The sequence below is a fragment of the Bidens hawaiensis genome, unplaced genomic scaffold (genome assembly GCF_021521415.1).
Source record: "Bidens hawaiensis isolate Kalapana, Puna unplaced genomic scaffold, B.hawaiensis_p1.1 tig00035423_1, whole genome shotgun sequence".
In the NCBI taxonomy this organism is placed as follows: Eukaryota; Viridiplantae; Streptophyta; class Magnoliopsida; order Asterales; family Asteraceae; genus Bidens; species Bidens hawaiensis.
In genome coordinates this window covers 31128-48349 of record NW_027505365.1, presented here as the reverse complement: position 1 = coordinate 48349, position 17222 = coordinate 31128, and positions in this window count along the sequence as shown.

Sequence of the window (17222 nt, the reverse complement as noted above, 5' to 3'; positions counted from 1 at the left end):
CATATTGTTGACATGTTTTCTAACACAGAAACATGTCTTTTTATCAGAACATGTTATTATTACTTGGCGTATGCATTTTTTTTGTTCAGTTACGCTACAAACTAAATCATATACATTTAACGTAGGAGCAATACTTTATGGAATTAGCGTATTACACACAAACACTCATAAAATTAAACTACTATGTCTACCTCTGGATGTATGGAATAAAATGTTTAAAACCAACATTGGCTTGCCGGATACACAACCAAATTTAATCTAACATTAGAGTTGTGACACCTGATTCAACTCACCTGTTTTATAACGTCATAGAGTTATGCATTATTCATAGTTAACTCGTTAGATCCAATCTAATAACAATAGTTTCCTTTCTTTCAACTATATAAATCATTTGTTCACTTACCGACCGCATGTCACTATGATTCTAATCAAGCACAATCAAATGCATCTCACGCCCTCGTCACAACGCCCAAAACGTGACTGAATTCTCATTGCATTATCCCCACACCGCAAACCAAATCATACCGACCGCATCCCCATTGTGTCCCCGCCGCAACGCGCGGGCACATCTACTATAATAATATTATATTTATTTAAGGATTTATTATATAAACTATTATTTTGATTTATGAAAACATACTTAATAAAATATTATCTGTAGTTTTTATAAATATATATGAAAATTTGTTTACTTGGTTTATATATATATATATACCTTTGAGTTAACACGTATATGAGTGAAAATGAAAATTTAACGAGTGTTACAAAGTTGGTTTTTAGTGAAATAATTATTATTTAGTTGTTATTATAGTTAATCTATCAAAAATAACTTGAAAATAATAAATAATGTAAATTTAAAAAAAGGATATAGGGTGCAGGGAGGGTCGAACCCGCGACCTCCAACCCATAACACATAAGAATTAACCAGCTCGGCTACCAGCAACAAGCGACAATGGCTTGTTTCCATGATTTAAGAAAACAAACAGATGAAAAAAAATTGATCAAGAACCCTAATTTCCAATTTGATTAATCCCGACGTTATTAACCAAATTAACATTGGGGCTTTTGATCTTTATGAAATCTAGATTTTAAACATGTGCTTAATTACCTCAAACGAAGATCAGAAGTGGGTTAACGAGATATAACAGGGCCGGCTGAGATGAGGTGAAGAACGAGCTACTGAATGAACAAATTAATTTAATTATCTATAGGGGTTAGGTTCGCGACACATAGAGGAGTGTGTGATACCAGTTAATTGAATTAAGATTGTGTATTTATAGGGTAAATTGATCTTGCTAGCCGCGGTTCGTGAAAATGACGAATTAGTTGTCACTCGCTATCAATTTCCATGTTTATGTGATGATTGAACGCGTAATTGGCTCCTCGACGCGTAAGGATGGTCAATTCTGTGATTCCCGGCACATTTTATGGATCAAAATCACAAGGGGGTGGGTTGGACGCTGACGGGAAGAGAGGGAAAAGGTTTTGGGAAATTTTGCAATATAGTCCCTAGTTTATAGGTGTGGATTCAAAAATGGTAATAAGTTAGTTAGGGGGGGGGGGGGGGGGGGGGGGGGGGTTGGGTATTATATCTTATTGTTCATAGTTATTATTAATAAATTATTAAACGAAATATATATCCTTACACGAGGACAGAAATTTATTTAGTAACGACCGTTCGAATAATAAATGAGGCAAAAATAAATAAACGGGTCGGGTTTCGAATTTTAAATTTGACGAATGTTATATTGGTATTGCTTTCATTTCCAAAAATACTAAGGCTGCTTGCAACGACGAGAGCGTACCAAGTGCGCCCATTTACAAAAATATTATAAATACTTAGCCAACATCCATCTATTTATCTCTTAGTTGGCTTCTTTTATTTTTTAGCCTTGTTAATTTAGGCCCCAAAATTAAATATTTTTACCTGCCCAATTAAATACTTAGCCGACTTTTTTTCCCTCTCATAGCCGTCGGCGTGTTTTATCCGTAAAAAAAATAAATGCTTTTACCTACCCAATTAAACTTTTAACTGGCTTCCATCTTTTTCTCTTTTAACCGCTCTTTTTTTCTTTTAGCCGACATGTTTTAGCCATGATATTAGGTGTTTAATTTTTTTACCATTCTTTTAAAAGTTATAAACCATCTTCACCATACTTTAAAAATAAAAGGAGCAGGGGTAGTTTTGTAATTTCGTAGATATAGGTTAACAATTTCGGTGCTTATAACGTGTCACTTGTTTATTGGACCAAAACTCAATGATTAAGGCCATGTAAGCAGGGGGCGGACATACATTGTAGGTATCGGGTTCACATGAACTCAATGAGTTTCGGTTTTTTAGTACAACACTTATATAAAAAACTACAGTGAACTCATAAACAAATAGACTAAACCCACATACATAATGAACAAGCAGTCTAGTGGTTAAAACCTTGCTTTGTGATAGAATATATCTAGGCTTGATTCTCTTTTGCAGCGCGTTTTTGCTGAATTTTTTTTATAGAACTTACAAAAGAATTGATGGTTCTAGCTTTAATCTTGGTCTTGTGTCTGTTTTAGCATCAGATCTGATGTATTATTTTATTCTTTTGCAAGTAGAGTTGTTAAAATATGTCAGTTTCATTTTTGGGGTTCTAGACTAAGGCTTTTTTAATTGTTAGAATGTAACAGCATAGATAGGAGTTGCAACTTGCAAGTAGGTCAACTCAAGTGTAGATAGTAAAACTATTTTGAATCCTCAGATTTCATGTGTACCAGACCACAACGATTATATTGTTCTTAGGTATCCTTTTGCCTATCTCAACTTGATTCATACCACAATTATTAATAACTTAATATGCACCTTTTTTGGTTGTGCATTTTGAGCTTTTAGAATCTATGAAAATGTTTTGTCTGACCCTTAGGTCACTTTGTTAATAAAATATTGAGGAGATGGATACAGGGTGATAATACTATATGAATAAAATTTTCGAGCCGGGGTTTCATCGGAAGCAGCCTCTCTATCCCTATAAGGTAGAGGTAAGGCTGTCTGCATCTTACCCTCCTCAGAACCTACCATAGCTTTGTTATTGGTGGGATATGCTGAGTACGATGATGATGATGATATATGATATAATTGTTGGAACTAGGTGCCCAATACACAACGTATATCATTGTTGCCATAGACACATGATCCCAATAGGTAACACACCAAGCAAATATTCCAAGTATACCATTAAACTCGGTTTATTGCGTATAACCCTAATATTATGTCAAGATTAATATCATTTAGGTAAATGATAGTATGATTATGTATTCTGATATTTGGTTTAAGAGAGTTTTTAGACTTACATTAAATTAGCTATTACTTATATAGAAAATGGTTCAAAAAAACAATTGTTTTGTGAGAAGTGTGAGAAGACTTTAAAATAAAGTACACCATCTAAATATGATATTATACAATGTAAATAGGAAACCATACAACATTTAGAAACTACCAATCTCAACCACTAGATCCTAAATCCAAGGGTTCACATCTATTCTTACACTTCTTACAAAACTATTGTTTTTTACGTTAACCCTACCATATATATATATATATATATATATTTGTTTAAATCTATAAAACTAATTTGAAGGGTAAGAAATTAAAACTAAATCTTATATTGGTTTTAATGGGTTGAGTTATTTTACAAATTGCAACAAAAATGACAAGTGTGAGAAGCCATAACTAATTGACATGTGTCAGGTATGGACCAAAGGAAAAAGAGTATAAAAGTAATAGTACACATTTTCTCTCTCCACATGCAGGTCACATGTTAATTCCCTCATCATTTTTAAACGTCTATGACCTTTTCACATGATATTTTTTTAAATTAAAATTCACCATATTAACAAGCGTTTTTTATCTTTAATATGAGTATGATTTTGTTAAATAAAAACAAAACATTTTTTACGTCATTGTGTCTTTTTTTCTTACCATTATGTCTTTTTTCGTCGTTGTGTCTTTCTGTTTGTCAATGTGTTTTTTTCGCCATTGTGTATTTCAACTGATCATTGTGTTTTTTTTAAAATACTAATAACACAGTTGTGTAATAATATGTAAATATAATGAATAATACCAACGAATTTTCTAATACATAAAACACAATGATGAATACATATTACACAATAACCTGAAACGTAAAACACAATAATGAATACATATAACACAATGTCCTGAAACGTAAGACACAATGGTAAATACATATAACACAATGACCTGAAACGTAAAACACAATGGAATTTACATATTACACAATGACTTGAACGTAATACACAATGAACATAATACTATTTGTCTCAACTTAAGTGAATGTTGATCACAATGACTAAAACACAATAATAAGTAGAAAGACAAATGTTGAGCATAAAAACACAATGATGTAATCTTTTTTAATTTTTATCTTTAATATGAGTAACAATTGAAAAACACAATGACCAAAATTTATAATACAATGCATAGATAAACTCAATTAAAAAATGTTAGTGCACGGTTTTTGACTGGTGATTTGCAGTTAAAGTATTTAAGGATAAAGTAATCGATAGCTACGGAAAAGGGGGAGTCTGTTAGTGCACGGTTTCAGTGTCTGTAACGATCGAATAAGTTATAGGTTGTCTGGTATGTGTATTTAATGTATATTGTAAATTAGCCTATAAATAGGGAGCTCATGCTCATAATTTAGTAGAGAACTTGTACATAGATCTAAATTATCCTCTCCATAACTTATTATTCTCTCTAATGTATTCGTCCATATTTATCAATAAAGTATATATTTAAGTATCGATTTCGTGTTGATGTATCGTATTAGCGGCTAGATCTTGGTCTTTATGACGTTCTCTCAAAAAACACAATGAATAACTAAATAACACAATATAAAAAACCCACTAACTTTTATTTTTATTTTTATATAACAATATGATATTGATATTAAAGATAAAAGAACGCCTGTTATTATGGTAAATTTTTTTTTAAAAATGTCGTATGAAAAAGTTATAGACGTTTTAAAATGATAGAGGAATTGACATGTGCCTTGCATGTGGAGAAAGAAAATCATCATAAGTGAGTTATTACCTTCATGCCCTTTTCATCAATTTTTATTTTTAAATTAATCTTCACCATCCAAATTTAAAATCAATGTATTTGATTTCTTCTCACCATATTCATTTTTGTTGTATTTTGTATTTTAATTTTACCCTAGTCTTAATATCAACAAATATCATGAGGACATTTTTGTCTTTTATTTCTTTGTTTAGTGTCAATAGATTCAAAAGAACTAACTTTGAATAGTCCTTATCAAGCACAAATAAAGCTAGGAACAAACTTGCTTTAACTTAGTTTGACTTTTGGGGTATTATCAATTTTATATAAGTTCTTATATTCATGTCACATGCATACATAATTAAAGACATAATATTTCCTATATATGTATGCATTGAACTCAAGTGTTGGTGTGATAGAAAATTTGGCCTTGAGTTTGGAGTGAAGAAGGCAAGGAAGAAAACATAGTTAGAATACTCTCAAATCACTAGTTCTTATAGTTTTTTGAGTTTATTTTACAAGTTGTTTAATTCCATTTCTTGACATATTCAAAGGGTGCAAGACTAGCATCTTGGAATTCAAATTGCTTGGTGTGTCACTAGTTGGAGAACATTCAGGTTAGAAGTTTTCATCCTTCCACCTTGTTAAGGTTGTCTCTATAAACACCCTATGGTTGTACTTTAAGTTTCAAGATGTATACATATGGATCCTTGTTCATGAGTTTAGATTTTAAAGTTTTAAAACCGAATATACTTATATATGCTTCCGTTGCCAAAAAAATTTTGTTTAAGGCATGTCAAAACCCAACAAAAATGATGACTTGTAAGTCATTTTAACTTGATGATTTAATCATTTTAATACTTCTTTCTAAATTGACATGTGTTAGTTTTGTTAAAATGCATTCCGACCCAAAAGAAATATTCCATTTCTAAACCTACCTTTTAACGCACCTGGCCGCCAACCCATTTTGCCACGTATAATCACTAGTCTATGCCATAAAGGCCTCAATCACATGATTGCCCGACCCAAACTGTCGGAAGGGGCCCGAAAATTTGTTTGTCTAAATACTGTGAACCCATTGAAAAAAATTTCTGGATCCATCAATACATGTAGGTTAAATTAGCCATGTCTATATTTGAAAATTGTTGGTCAAAATTGTTCATTTTGGTAATTTTCCATATAAAATATGCTTTAAAGTTTAAATTAAAGTCTACCATGTATTCAATTATCTATAGAGTAAAACTAAAAGTTGGCGCTATTATGGTATGAGATGTTTGATTTATTTCAATAAATATTATTGGAATGGAAACATAATTATGTTTTATTCCTCCCACCTCATTTTGGTTAAAAACTCTAAGTCAAAGGTTACGTTTTACAATTTATTTTTTCTTATATCGGGTGGGTTGTTGGTGGTGGGTCCGGGCTATTGTATGCCACTTGTCATTTATGTTTCCTTTTTCAATTGCATCATGTTGTGGCTTTATTTCTCTGGAGTTCCGATCATCGTGTGAGTTTGCCGTTGAGTTGAGTTGTTTTTATCTTTAGTTTTTGGTTAATTTCAAACACTTAAGATTTTGCAAGAGTACTCTTTTTTCTTTATTGAAGGTTTGGGGTTTGTCCACATGTACTCTGCATCATATATACAACCAAAATTAACCACTTATGTTTCTTTATTTTGATTTGTTTATTTTTGTGCAGCCAAGGAAAGACGAACACCCAAAAGACCTCTTAATCTTAACAGGTACTAAACATCGCGTTCTATTTAATCAACATATCATCATTATAGGTTGGTAACAATTAACATGTCTGTTTTGTGGAAGTACCAGCAGAACTGGGTTAGATTACTGATTTGTTTGATTTCGTGTTATAAATGAAATATATGAAAAAAAATTAAATTTATTGTGCGCATGTTAAAATATAGAAACTTGGGTGGTTATAAGTGACCCGTTTTGTCTTAACCTCACGCCATCTTCTCAACAGGAAGAATACTTTATTTTATAATGAAGAGATTAATAAATGTTGTTAAGAGTTGTTTGTTTATGTTTGTTCGTTTAGATTTTAATAAATACGTAAGTAGTTTAACACACACACACTTGGTTATTTTTGTTGAACAATGTTGTGTTCATCTATGCTTGGTCATTTGTGGTCATTTATGTATGTTCGGTTATGTTCGTTTAAGTTTGTTTCTTTGTTTATGTTCGGTCGTCTTTGTTGACGATCGTGAACTCTTCGTTTAGGTTTTAAATGAACGAAAATGAATAACACGAACTCACCCATTTTCTAATTAACGGACATTAACCAAAAAAATTGTTTGATTATATGCACATTTTTGTATTTGGTTAAAGTTTGATGAACGAACATGATCTTGTCCCTATTCGTGTTCGTTTACATGCCTAAGAACTGGTGCTAATTTAGAATGATCTTGAATCCATTTTACACGAAATTCAGTTATATATACTTGATGGTCAATCTTTTCATAATATGATTAAAGAGTATTAAATATCGATTTATGGTCTAATAGTGAACAAATTGTGTATGATTTTCTGTAGTATGTTAGCAAATGTTCAGTAACTCTAATTCAAAGGATATAATTTGACTTTTGAGGTAAAAGTTAGTAATATGCATTATAAAGTTGATATGAAATCTTCAAAATTTCAGGAAATAAAATACCGATTAAAATGCTGCATATATAAACACATTTGTGAATCTTGAATCATTTGAAGATGTTTGTTATTAGTATCAGCAACATACTAACCTCATGTATATATTTTATATATATATTAGATAACATTGGATGTCTCGTGGCGATTTGGCATTTCTGATGACACTGAAGAAGACATGAAGGCTTGCCTAGAGTTGAAAAAGGACATGTATGAATATCGAATTTTAAACAAGCCATCATATTGATTTGTTAGAAAGATCATACCCTTACCATTCAGCATTATTTTCCTTCAAACAACATGAAGTTAGTACAGGTGACTTTATGGCCTGAAATATGCAAAACATTTGATGAATCAAAGGTACCAGCTAACGAACCACATGTCATTGTTGTTGTCACATCAACAGAAGTGCATCATTTTATAGGTAAGTCTCTCCACCCGGTTACCACACATAAGCATATATGTTAAAATCACTTCCAATAAACCGTAACACATCAATACAATCCGTTTTTTTAACTTTCTCCCAACAGATGACATGCAACTAGCAACATCAATATATGTCAACCCAGCAATCTCAGAATTGCCACAGCTCATCGACAGCGACAGGTATGCATGCTTCACTTAATTATATAAGAAAACTCGATATTGTTATGTAACATAAACCTATTAACTGAGAAAGCTAAACAATGCTGTTTCCAAATTTAGACTTATGCTGCTCATAAAACAAATTCATCACAAAAGAAAAATTCATTGAAATAATATACTAGCGAATTTCATTGAAATACTGCAAATTTCATTGAAATAGTATAAAAAATAACTCTAGCAATATACCATAGCCAACATACACAAATTCATTAAAACACCACAACAGAATGGGTTGAAAGTATACTAATTTCATGGTTGAGTATGTGATTTTAGGAGAACTATCTTCAATCAATCAATCAAGCCCTGTATATCCCATCGCATAGCACGCTATCGGTAGGGTCAGGGGAGGGTGGGATGTAGGCAAGTCTTTCCTATATCCGTGAGAATAGAGAGACTGCTTCCAGAAAGACCCCCGGCTCACAAATTTACATACAGGTATACAGAGTAAACATACATCCTACAAGCAAAGACACTTGGCAATATATAGCTAGCAAACTACCAACTAGCAAGGAATATGTAACCTACTAAGAATAGGGCATAAGAAGCAAAAAGCAGCATCAAACAAAATATATACATAAACAACATGGAGCCAGGCTGGCTAACTAGACCCTAAATACAAAGCTAAGCTAACTGGGTACCTTCCCCAAGAAGTCGCTAACCTTAATCCTACGTCTTCACGAACCTCTATCCTGGACCATGTCCTCAGAGAGGTGCAACCCTGTCAAGTTATAACATAGACGGTGTAGTTACTTATAAGTTGCATTGTTCATGGAAGTAACCAATGAATTCCTCAATTTTCTTGTATGGGGTGTCTCCTCCTTAGCTAACAACTCGTTCAACTCTTTCAAATGTTCAAACATAGGTTTGGGGAGCTGAGACCATTCTTTCATTTTTGCCCAGATGTGAAAGGAAATTCCATCAATTATATCTTCTGCTTTAGGAGAACTATCTTAAAATAGCTAAATATGTTTACTATTATTATGTTATTTGTTATACTGACTTTCGGGCTAACATGACATGCATGTTGATTTTTTTAAACTGTGAATTTCTTTACCTTGCTAAAAATAAAAATAATTGACTAAATTACCTAGGAATGTTAATTGATGAGTAGGAAAAACCAAACATAATAGATAATTTTGACTAAATTGATCATCAGATTTGTAACCCGTTTCATATGGATCGGTTAACAACTTATTAGCGATACATGTAAAATACTGAGTTTTCAAAAAATCAAATGTTGACCTATTGGGGCAAAGGGAATACATGTATAATGGTGACCGACTAAATTAGTAATCGGTTTAAATAAAACTGTTTATTTAGTAAATAACATTCAGCTACTATAAAGCGACTATAATAAACTGTTTTGACTTTTATTAACCATAACCATTTTGGGAAAAATAAATAGCGTGTTATACAACAGTGAACTGAGAACAACTACACATTACATGACAATTTAACAACCACAATGACCGGTTTATAATGTATGGTATAAACATATCCAAGGAGCTAAACTACCCCGCTCCTACGATCCCCATTGTCCAACCACATCAGGCTCAAGAGTCAGACATAACAATATCCTCAACGACAGATCTATTCAACAATGAAACAACTATATGCCCACAATCCTAAATTAAACATATGATTAGGATACTTAAAAATGCCACACTCATTAAAAAGCTATTTTGATGCAGCGCAAGCAGCTTCACTACGTGGCTACCATAAAAGACGTCATTGGTGGTTAAAATAAGGCATGGTACTGCACCTCCTGCAACATGTGTAAACAATGAAGCCTTCAAGACAAAGATTAGCCCTTCATACAGATCGCAAATTCAAGGGATTTCTACAAATGCGACTACCACGTTGTTGTAGCCGACATAATACTAAGGTAAAGACTACTCTTGTTTATGATTTTCATTTTTAACTATATATATAAAATTCCAAAATTACTCCTGAACTTCCTTCTCTTCCATAAACTCATATTAGTTTATCATCATCACAAAAATCAGTTTAATGTATAGTTTATGGCAGTCATATCTGGAATATATATGAAAACTAACCAAACACCATTTTAACTTATAAAAATTAGTAAGTTATAGCCTTATAGGAGGTAAAAATAAGAAATCCAAACAGCCCCTTAAATGAACGAATAATTACAATGGAATGTAATTTGACTTGGTCAAAGTTGTTTTGATATCTTTTAAGTATTTACAATCTATCCCTTAAATGAGTGAATGATAACAATGGAATGTAATTGACTTGGTCATAGTTGTTTTGATATCTTTTAAGTATTTACAATCTATTATAAAATGCATCTATTTCAAAAACTTTCGTAAATGATTTATGACATTGTTTAAAATCCATATTTATTATGTTTTGTCATAATTATTGTTATAAGGTTTCAATAATTCGGGTTAAACATCTACTTTGTTGCTTTTAGCTCTAGCTTGATCAACATCTTTGAAGTGTGAAATAGGTATAACTACAAACGAGTTAAATCGTTAAACTTGTGTATCTAACATCTTTCGAAATACGAGTTGAAATGTCAAAATTCGAATTTTAAGCTGAAAAGGTTAGATAAGCCAAATCATTGAGACCAAAATAGAAATTAACACAATACTTAGGTAAACCCTGCCGTCTACATTCCATTTGTGCAGAGGGATTCGAACCCTCGATAGTAAACTATACCGGTTTTCAAGACCGGGGCTTTCAACCACTCAGCCATCTCTCCGAAATACAATTTTATATTATTCCTCCGAATAGAACATGACCATATGAGTGGATACCGCCACTATCAAAGATCTTGGGTGTGATGGTCAATCTATCTATCCTGATATATAGATATATGATTCAGCATGCCCTTTTGTAAAATAAAATGTAAAAAAAATTTCACTCTCCCCCGACTCCAGAATAAATTGGTAAAGGGGTAGTAATATAATAAATCATAAAACACAAACGAAGGCTGGGACCACAAAATCTTCATCCGATGTAAAATAATTTCTGAAAGTAAGAATTTCATAAAACTTCACAAATGCACTTGTTTTCGTTAGTTGAATCGGTTTTTTTAAGAATTTCGTGACCACAAAAGCTTCATCTTTGAAGTTGCATTATTAAATTAGTTATTTCTAACCACCACTGTGATAGTTGGAGGTGTGTTTTCATGCTATCTATTTTGTTGTGCATATATAGACAAACAAACACATGTTTTCTTAATTTGGTGTGGTTTTAGGAATTGGATTCGTTTGATGTGTTTCTAGATTTTCTGGTTGTGCAAGTTTGATTAATTAGCATGTGTGGCTAGGGTTTCAGATTTCGCAAGTTTGATTTTCAAATGTAGGTGAGATTTTGACATATTGTGGTGTGGTGTAGTAATTGGATTCCTTTTATGTGTTTCCAGGGTTTCAGATTGTGCAAGTTTAATTAGCATTATGATATGTTTGTTGTTTTGGTTCAAGAGTAGGTTTAGTTGAGATTTGACATGATTTGTGGTATGGCTTTAGCCTTCGGATTCATTTGATGTGTTTCTAGAGTTTCTGATGTCATTGATGGTGTACATTGTGCGGGATCGATTAGCATTACGATATGGTTGTTGTTTTGGGCGATCGTTAAAATTCAAATGTAGTTGAGATTTTGACATGATTTGTGGTATGGTTTTAGCCATTTTTTAGGGTTTGTTGCGAGTCAGTGTTCAGCTTGCATTGTTTAGAAATTTGTAAAAATATTGTATGCATTATTGAGTATTTCTTAACAAATCTTTTAAAAGTTGTATGAGCATTTTTAATATGATTTTTTGGAACTTTTCTTAGTTTGGGTCAACAATGAATCAAGAAAATACTGCCAAGTGGCATCATTGTCTTGAAAAGTTCAAAGATCTCGTCGGTTGCATTGTGGAGTTCCCTTCAACAGAAAATTCTGGAGTTTACAAAGATCTTTTTGGCAGTTGCATTCAATGGTTAGAGTCTTTAAAGCTAATGACTCCTATTAATGATGATAATGAAACTTTAAGATTTTTTGGAACTTTTCTTAGTTTGGGTCAACAATGAATCAAGAAAATACTGCCAAGTGGCATCATTGTCTTGAAAAGTTCAAAGATCTCGTCGGTTGCATTGTGGAGTTCCCTTCAACAGAAAATTCTGGAGTTTACAAAGATCTTTTTGGCAGTTGCATTCAATGGTTAGAGTCTTTAAAGCTAATGACTCCTATTAATGATGATAATGAGACTCTAAGATTTCCCCCCCCCCCAGTTCATTTGTCCAGTAGTAATATTGTCTGGGGGGTTAGTTTTATTTTTTAATCATCCTATTTTTCTTTATTTGTATTCTTATCACACAATTTTTTGCAGACTTATGAGATGGAATCTATCTATAAATGTCTGCGAGAAAACAGAACTTGCCCCTTCACCAATATGTAGATTGTTGAAGCAACTAAGGTACCTAACGTGCTTCTGCTAGAATTGATAATGATATGGTCTTCTAAAAACTCAAAACATGGTCCGTTCAAGTACTCCGCCACCGAAGAAGATCTGAAACCAGAGGAAGAGTATAAACTCTCACTGATTTTACGTAACGTTCAATCGACCGACCCATCAGCTCCTTGAGCAAGATCTGCGGAAATTCTTAGAGCTTTAACGAAGTTTAGAAAGTCTTATCGAATCTATTTGGGGTCACATGAAACATTTCTAGATACAATTCTCAATGGGTTCATTTTAAAAGAGCAGCATGCATTAAGTTTCGAGGAGGATCTTTTCCACACTGTTTTACATTTAGCAATGCACGAGCCCAACAGGCGTGCATGGGGCGAATATATACCATTGATTGTGAATTTGCTTAATGGTCTAGTTACTGCCAAATTGGAAGATCTCATAAGCATAGGTGTCTCTATTTTGACCATGCTTTCATCAGTTCAGTCAAACCAAGAACTGTTTAAGGAAACTTGGAGTGGTCAAAGGGTTAATTGGCATCTTAAAGAGTAATGATGTAAAGTTGATAAAAAATGCCATAAAGGGCTTGTTAATTCTTGCTGAGACACAATCTAATGTTGAAATTTTCATTGATGAAAGTGGAGTTGAGTTGTATGCTAAACATATGTCTAAGGGGACATTACAGTTGATGATGAAGGAAACAAGCATGATCTTTGAGTTAACCAAGACTACTAAAGGAAGCACCACTTGGAGAGCTAATGATGGCATACAAGTTACTCAAACTTTGCTAAGAAATAAAGAGTGTGCTTCTAAAGCAAAGCTTATTTGCCTTCAGATTCTCAAGAATCTTTGTATGCGTGATGGGGGGTCCTTTACATACACCGGAGCAGACAGTGAACTTGCAAGTTGTATTAAAGAGCTTGCTTGCTGTAAAAGTTCAGATCTCAAGGCCAGAGCCAAAGAGGTCTATCAAAAGTTCTATAACTGAGAGATGCAATTTTGTTTATATAAGTTGTGTTCTGACTTCTGATGATAATATGTGGTATGGTTGTCTACCACTTGATATGACTTATGAATGTGTGGTATGGTTATCTTTAATATATCTACCACTAGATATGGTTATGACTCTAAATGATTTTGATTTTTATATGAGCTTTATCTTTATCTATCTACCACTACCATATGATCTAGAATGGTCCAAGTGGTGCTTGTTTGATTGTTTTAAGCATGGCCAGTGGGGTGCATTTTTTTTCTTGTTTTTATTTTGGCTAGAACTGATGGTATTTTTTGTTATGGTATTTTTTGTTATGGTCTGTGTATTTGTACTATGTATGTTCTTGGTTTGGGCCTAGCCACTAGCCACTTACTAGGTTCTTTTAGATACTCGGTTTAAAGCTAACTGGGTTTAGTGGGACCCATTACTCGCTCATTTATTTTTTTTACTACAAAATTGTTTCTTAAAATAAATAAAATCTTTTTTTTTAAAAAAAATGGATATTAAGTTTTTTGTGTATCCCTATTTTATAAAATTTTCATATTAAATATTTGATAAGATTAGTTTTTAATATAATAATATGTTATAACCCGTTTAAGGGCTATCTGGGTTTGATGAGACCCATATCCATGAATTCGGGTCAAATGCATGAGAAATCTTCATTTAAGAATAAAGAAATCTGGTGGCTTAAGAGAATTTATGGAGCTTTCATTTATATACATTTAATACTAGTTTTTATTTCCCGTATTACGGGGTTGTTTTATATTACTTGTTTTCAATATTTATTTATATTTTGAATTATTATTTTTTATTGTATGAAAGTTAATAATATACTTATGGTTTGATAATAAATTGTTTCATAAATAAATGAGATTTTATAACCCGGTTTGAAAGATATATGGGTTTGATGAGACCCAAAACCCGCTTATTTTTTTTTTACTATAAAATTGGTTTTTTAATTATAAATCATATATATCTTTTTTTTAAATAAATCAGATATTAGTTTTTAGTATATCCCTACTTTATAAAGTTTTTATATCAAATATTTTGTGAGATTAATTTTTTATTTAATTAGATGTTATAACCCATTTAAGAATATTTGGGTTTGATAAGACCCATACCTGTGAATTCGGGTCAAATGCATGAGAAGCATCAATTTAAAAATCAAGCAAATCTGGTGACTCAAAAAAAAGGGGAGCGACCACATCGCGGAACGTAGGATTTTTATGTTTTCGTTTATATTATATATATATATATATGGTAATGATCCCAAGAGAACCATTTGAAAATTCAGAACTTTGAAAACCATTTTGGACCACTAAAATACCCTTTATTGAAATATTTTAAAAAATTATAAAAAACAAACAAATTAAAAAATATAAAACCAAAATTATTATATTTCATTCCGGTTTTATATATATAAAACAAAAAAAAAAGCAAAAAAAAAAAAAAAACTTTATATTATACACATGTGTATAATTTCATTCAATTTCTAGTTATGTAATGTAAACATATATACATTATCATTTACCTTAAATTGTACATATGTGTATAAAAAAACATGTATGTACAAATATGTACATATTATACACATATGTATAATCTAGCTAAACCGAGACATTTTTTGTTTTGTTTTTTTATGAAACCGAGATGATAAATAAGAATTTTAGCTTTTTTAATTCTTTCATTTTTGCGGTTTTTTTGTCTTATGTTTTTTTTTAATTTTGGGTTTTTTGTTATCTAAAATGGTTCTAAAAGTTCTAAATTTCAAAATAGTTCTCACGTGATCCTAATCCTGTATATATATATATATATATATATATATATATATATATATATATATATATATATATATATAGTTTACTAAATTAATCGAAAATATAAATGGACAGATTTAAAACATATATTTATATTTTATAATTTTACATGACAATTTACAATAAGAATAATAATAATAATAGATAAATGGATTGATTTTTGATTTTATAAGAAGGGGACGACTTTTAAACATATATTTATAATTTAAGAATTAAAAAAATTACTTTGTAAAATGAAAGCATATTCGAGTTTTGTTTTTCTTTATAATCTTCTACAATATATATAGTATAATATGTTAATAATAACATTTGAAATTATATTTTTTCGATTTTTGAGAAAAATGGGTTGTTGATTTTTGGATTTTACCAAGTATTTTGGAATATATAGTAAAAATAATATGTTAATATTATGTGACATCCCACATCGGTTGGGAAGGAGAACTGAGCCTTCTTTATAAGGAGGTGGATACCTTCCCCCATCATAACGCGTTTTGGGCACTTAATGGTAGTGGATGAGAGGAGAATTCCACAGTTAAGCGTGCTCAGGTGGGAGAAATATGAGGATGGGTGACCACCTGGGCAACCAAAAGCAAATCCGTGAGGCGATGGTGGTACGTCCCGGCCAAAGCAGACAATATTATGGTGCGGTGATTGCTGGGCTGTTACAGATGGTATCAGAGCCAGGGTTGGACCGGTGATGCCAGGTCCCCCGAGGACGCTGGACTCTAAGAGGGGTGGATTGTGACATCCCACATCAGTTGGGAAGGAGAACTAAGCCTTCTTTATAAGGAGGTGGATACCTTCCCCATCATAACGCGTTTTGGGCGCTTATCTGTCATATAATAGGATTCTGTTAGGTCATTTACTGTGTGTTTTTTACTAGTTTATGGTTGATTTGCAATAATACCATATGAACAATATAATAAATCAAGTAGATCTAAGTGTGCTGCTAATCTAAATAGCTGTAAGGTGATAGATTATGTGATAGGTCTTGGTTGATGAATTGCTAGATTTAGTTCTCTGTAAGGAGTCCGTCTAGGTTTGGTTTATTTGCCTTGTCTATCTAGTCGAGTGAGTGCTTTAAACTACCTTTGATTTCCGCGCTGTAAGGTAGGATTTCTTATAGAGGTACTTGTCATAAAATAAATTAGTGACCGTAAGGGAGTCTAATTAAAACCGGTAATTTTAATAGCTTATTAGGATTCCATAGGTGTCTTCTTGAGAAGGGTCAAGGGTCCTGTTTGGTTTCCCATTAAGTGAATAGTTTAAGATCCTGGTTCCATAACTTAGCAATTTCCTACCATTTGATAATTGATACATCATGGATTCTAGCCTAGGTGGTTGTTCGTCATCATTTGAATTAAGTCTAGATTTAAGTCGTCTTTAGTTTTATTAATTAGTTTAATATTAATTTTTAGTAAAACCCCCTTTTTAATAATAAATAAATAGTCGTGTCTGTAGTTAAGTATAATTTAGCTAGTTTACGTAACTAAAAGAGTCTCGTGGGTTCGATATCCGGACTTACTTAGCTGTACTAGAGTCGACTGATTCACTTGCCGGTTAGTAGTTTAAGTTAAGTGTAAGAGTCTAGAACTATTACTTAGTGTCTAGATTAGCTTATTTTTAGTTA